This window comes from Meles meles, unplaced genomic scaffold (assembly GCF_922984935.1).
Source record: "Meles meles unplaced genomic scaffold, mMelMel3.1 paternal haplotype, whole genome shotgun sequence".
NCBI classification, from domain to species: domain Eukaryota; kingdom Metazoa; phylum Chordata; class Mammalia; order Carnivora; family Mustelidae; genus Meles; species Meles meles.
The window spans coordinates 32,004-37,940 of record NW_025721420.1 but is presented as its reverse complement, the minus strand read 5'-3'; the positions used below and the strand labels follow the sequence as shown (position 1 = coordinate 37,940).

Here is a 5,937-nt window from a genome sequence, read left to right as displayed (position 1 = left end):
TGACCACAATGCTCTGAAGCGAGAACTCAATCACAAGAGAAAAGCTGCAAATAACTCAAACACATGGAAGCTAAAGAGTATCCTACTAAAGAATGAGTGGCTCAACCAGGAAATTAAAAAAAAATTTTTTTTAATTCATGGAAACAAATGAAAATGAAATTACAACTGTTCAAGATCTTTGGGATGCAGCAAAGGTGGTCATAATAGGAAAATATTAGCCATACAAGCCTTTCTCAAGAAACAAGAAGGGTCTCAAATACACAACCTAACCCTACACCCAAAGAAGCTGGAGAAAGAACAGCAAATAAAGCCTAAACCCAGAAGGAGATGAGAAAAATCATAAAGATCAGAGCAGAAATCAATGTAATAGAAACCAAAAGAGCAGTAGAACAGATCAACAAAGTAGGAGCTGGTTATTTGAAAGAATTAATAAGACTGAAAAACCCCTGGCCAGGCGGAAAGGACCTGAATTAATAAAATCATGAATGAAAAATAAGAGAGCACAACCAACACCAAAGAAATAGAAACAATTACAAGAATATATTATGAGCAACTATATTTCAGCAAATTAGATAATCTGAAAGAAATGGATGCATTCCTAGAGGCATATAAACTACTAAAACTGAACCAGGTAGAAACAGAAAAACCGGAACAGACACATAACCAGTAAGCAAGTTGAAGCAGTAATCAAAAACCTTCCAACAAACAAGAGCCCAGAGCCAGATGGCATCCCCAAATTCTTTGGCAGGGCTTGGAATTCTACCAAATATTTAAAGAAGAATTAATATGTATTCTTCTGAAGCTGTTCCAAAAATTGAAATGGAAGGAACGTTTAAACTCTTTCTATGAGGCCAGCATTACCTTGATCCCAAAACTAGACAAAGATCCCACCAAAAAGGAGAATTACAGACCAATATCCCTGGATGAACATGGATGCAACAATTCTCACAGAGATACTAGCCAACAGGATCCAACTGTGCATTAAAAGAATTATGTACCGGGGGCACCTGTGTGGTTCAGCGGGTTAAGCCTCTGCCTTCAGCTCAGGTCATGATCTCGGGGTCCTGGGATCGAGCCCCTGCATGGGGCTATCTGCTCAGCAGGGAGCCTACTTCCTCCTGTCTCTCTACCTGCCTCTCTGCCTACTTGTGATCTCTCTCTCTGTCAAATAAATAAATAAAATCTTAAAAAAAAAAAAAGAAGCTTTGCGCAGTGGCAGTATCGTAGCCAATGAGGTTTATCCGAGGCGCGATTATTGCTAATTGAAAAAAAAAAAAAAAAGAATTATGTACCACGACCAAGTGGGATTTATTCCTGTGCTGCAAGGGTGTTTCAATACCTGCAAGTCAATCAGTGTGATATACTACATTAGTAAAAGAAAGGACAAGAGCCATACAATCCTCTCAATAGATGCAGAAGTACAGCATCCTTTCTTGATAAAAACTCTTCACAACATGGGGATAGAGGGAATATACCTCAGTATCATAAAAGCCATCTATGAAAAGCCCAAAGGAATGTCATTCTTAGTGAGGAAAAGCTCTCAATTTTTCAGGAAGGTCAGGAACATGACAAGGATGTCCCCTCTCACCACTGTTGTTCAACACAGTACTAGTAATCCCAGCCTCAGCAATTAAATAAAAGAAATAAAAAGCATCTGAACTGGGAAAGAAGTCAAATTCTAATTCTTTGCAGATGACATAACTCTGTGGATAACCCAAAAGACTCCACCTCAAAATTGCTAGAACTCACACAGGAATTCTGCAAAGTGGCAGGATATAAAAACAATGCACTGAAATCAGTTACATTTCTATACTCCAATGAGACAGAAAAAAGAGAAACTAAGGAGTCAGTCCCATTTACAATTGCATCCAAAACCATAAGACACTTAGGAATTAAACCTAACCAAAGATGCAAAAGACCTGTACTCAAAAAACTATAGAACACTCTTCAAAGAAATTGAAGAAGACAAAAAAAAAAAAAAAAAAAAAGAACATTCCATGCTCACGGATTGGAAGAATAAATATTGTGAAAATGTCTCTGTTACCTAGAGCAATCTACACATTGAATGCAATCCCTATCAAAATACCATCAACATTTTACACAGAGCTGGAACAAATAATCCTAACATTTGTATGGAACCAAAAAAGACCCTGAGTAGCCAGAAGAATGTTGAAAAAGAAAACCAAAGCTGGTAGCATCACAATTCTGGACTTCAATCTCTACTACAAAGCTGTAATCATCAAGACAGTATAGTACTAGCACAAAAATAGACACATAGATCAATGGAACAGAATAGAAAACCTTGAAATGGACCCTCAAATTCTGATCAACTAATACATGACAAAGCAGGAAAGAATATCTAATGGGGAAAAAAAACCCAGCGTCTCAACAAACGGTGTTGGGGAAAATTGGACAGCCACATGCAGAATGAAACTGGAACATTTTCTTATACCATACACAAGAACAGACTCAAAATGGATGAAAGAGCTAAATGTGTGACAGAAGTCCATCAAAATTCTAGAGGAGAACACAGGCAGCAATCTGAGATCTTCACAGCAACTTCTCGCTATATGTGTTTCAAAAGGCAAGGGAAACAAAGGCAAAATGAACTATTGCAACTTCATCAAGATAAAAAGCTTTTGCATAGCAAAGATTCGACAAAACTAAAAGACAACTGACAGAATAGAAGAAAATATTTGCAAAAGTTTTACCAAATACATGGCTAATATCTGAAATCTATAAAGAACTTACCAACTCAACACACAAAAAACAAATAATCCAGTCAAGATATGGGCAAAAAACATGAATAGACATTTCTCCAAAGATGAAATACAACTGACCAACAGACACATGAAAAACTGCTCAACACACTTGGCTTCAGGGAAATACAAATCAAAACCACAATGAGGGATGCCCAGGTGGTTCAGCCAGTTAAGCATCTGCCTTTGGGTCAGGTCATGATCCTAGGGTCCTGGGATCCAGTCCTGCATCAGGCTCCTTGGCAAGAAGCCTGTTTCTCCCTCTGCCTGCCACTCCCTCTGTGTGCTTGTGCACTCCAACAAATAAAATCTTAAAAAAAAAAAAAACAAAACATACAGTGAGATACCATCTCACACTGGTCAGGGACGTAAAAATTAAGAAGTCAGGAAATGACAGATGTTGATGAGAATGTGGAAGGGGAACCCTCTTACACTATCGGTGGGAATGCAAACTTGTCCAGCCACTCTGGAAACCATTGTGGAGGTTCCTCAAAAAGTTGAAAACGGACCTAACCTACAACCCAGCAATTGCACTACCTTGTACTTACCCCAAGATTACAAATGTAATGATCTGAAGGGGCATCTGCACCCCAATGTTTATAGCAGCAGTGTCCACAATAGCCAAACTCTGGAATGAGCCGATGTCCACCAACAGATGAATGGATAAAGATATACACAATGGAATATTACTCAGCCATCAAAAATGAAACTTGCCATTTGTAACAATATGAATAGAACCAGAGGATATAGATAAGCAAAGTCAAGTCATTCAGAGAAAGACAATTATCTCTAGTCTCACTCATGTGGAATTTAAGAAAAAACAGGACCATAGGGGAAGGGAGGGAAAAATAAAACAAGAAAAATCAGAGGGAGACAAGCCATAAGAGACTCTTAACTATAGGAAAACAAACTGAGGCCTGCTGGAAGGGTTGCAGGTGGGGGAAGGGGTAACTGGGTGATGAACATTAAGGAGGGTACATGATATCAGCACTGCATATTATATAAGGCTGATGAATTACTGAACTCCACCTCTGAAACAAATAATACACTGTTAACTGAATTTAAATAAAAAATTATTTTAAAAAGAAAAATGAATTTAAAAAATAATAAAAATAAGAAACATCTCAATCCCAATTTACATTTCAAGAAGCTGGAAGAAAAAAGTCATCCCAATGTTATAAAAAGAAGAAAATTACAAAAATTAAAGCACAAAAACATTATCCATCCATACCCATAATACCCTACAGAAGACTCACTTCAGATGTCAGGACACACACAAACTGAAAAAACATATTCCACGCAACCAGAAACCAAGACAAAGCTCAGATAGCAATACTTCTATCAGATAATTACTCTTTAAGACAATGACTATATAATAAGAAACAAGTAAGGTCAATATGCAGTGACAAAGTGGTCAATCCAACATAAGGGTATAATATCTGTAAACAGTTATGCACCCAACAGAGGAGCACCTAAATATACAAAAAGAATATTAACAGGCCTAAAGGGAGAAATAAAATAATAAACATAAACAATATAACAAACAATAAAATAAATAAAACAATAAAATAATAGAAGGGTACTTCAATATCCCACTTTCATCAATGGATACATCATCCAGACAGAAAAATCAGTAAGGAAACATGAGACTTAAATGACACTTCAGACCAAATGAGCTTTTCTAGACATACACAGATCATTCCATCAAGAAACAAGAGAAGACACAATCTTCTCAATCGTGCATGAAACATTTTCCAGGACAGATCATGTTGGCCACAAAACAAAAACTTACAAATTTAAGAGGACTGAAATCATATCAAGAATCTTTTCCAACCACAATGGCATGAAACTAGAAATCAATTACAAGAAAACTGGAAAATTCGCAGGTAACTGCAGATTAGATCACATGCTACTGAACAACCATTGGGTCAAAGAAGAAATCAAAAGAGTCAGAAAATACCTAGAGATGATCAATAAAGGAAACACAACAAAACAAAACGTATGGGATGCAGCAAAAGCAGCTCTAAGAGGAATAGTAATAAAGATAAATACTTATGTTAGAAAACCAGGAAAAAATCTCAAATAAACAATCTAACACTGAACAACAAAGAACTAGAAAAAGGAGAACAAAGCCCAGAGTTAGTAAAAGGAAGGAAATGATACAGATCACAGTGGAAATAAATAAAACCAAAACAAACAAACAAAAAACAACAGAAAAAAAATCAAGAAACTAAACAAAATACAAGAATAAGTAATACTTCCGAACTCATTTTCTGAGACCCTGATGCCAAATCTAGGCAAGGATTCCAGAAAAGAAAATTACAGACCAATATCCATAAAGAAGATCGATGCCAAAATCCTCAACAAAGTATTGGTAAACTGATTCAACAATATGTTAAAGGGACCATAACACCTGATTAAGAAGGATTTATTTTAGGGATGCAAGTAAGATTTAACATCCAAAAAATATCAATGTGATACACCACATCAACAACATAAACCACATTAACATTAACCACATTATACCAGGTGATCTTCTCAATAAATGCAGAAAAAGAATCTAACAAAATTCAACAACCATTTGATTTAAAAAAAAAAAAAAGTCAACAAAGTGGGTACAGAGAGAACTTAACTCAAAAACAAAGTCACTGAATGACAACCCAACAAAGAAGTGGAGTTTTTTCTGCAAGATGAGGAACAAGACAAGGATGCCCAATCTTGACACTTTTATTTAATATAGTACTAGAAGTTCTAGTCAGAGAAGTTAGACAAGAAAAAGAAATGAGGCATACAAATAAAAAAGAAAGTGGCAAACTGTATTTCCAAATTATATGATATCATACATAGAAAACCCTAACAATACCACTAAAAAACTGCTACAATGAAGAAAGGAATTCAAAATTGCAGCAAAGTCGATATACAAAAATCTACTGCATTTTTATACACTAATAATGAACTATCAAAGAAAAAGACCAAGAAAGTGATCCCATTTATGACTGCATCAGAAAGAATAAAATACATAAGAATAAATTTTACCAAGGAGAGAACAGACTTGTATCTGGCAAATTGTAAGACATCAGTGAAAGGAACTGAATAAAACAAATAAATGGAAAGATATCATGAGCTCATGGACTGGAAGAATTAACATTTATTAAATGTCCCCACTACCAAAGTAATC

General features: G+C 35.8%; 1 pseudogene; it reads left to right on the top strand.

The window, feature by feature from the left end:
* Positions 1-1,201: 1,201 nt before the first annotated feature.
* Positions 1,202-1,359, top strand: LOC123936372 (annotated as a pseudogene).
* The last annotated feature ends 4,578 nt before the right edge of the window (positions 1,360-5,937 follow it).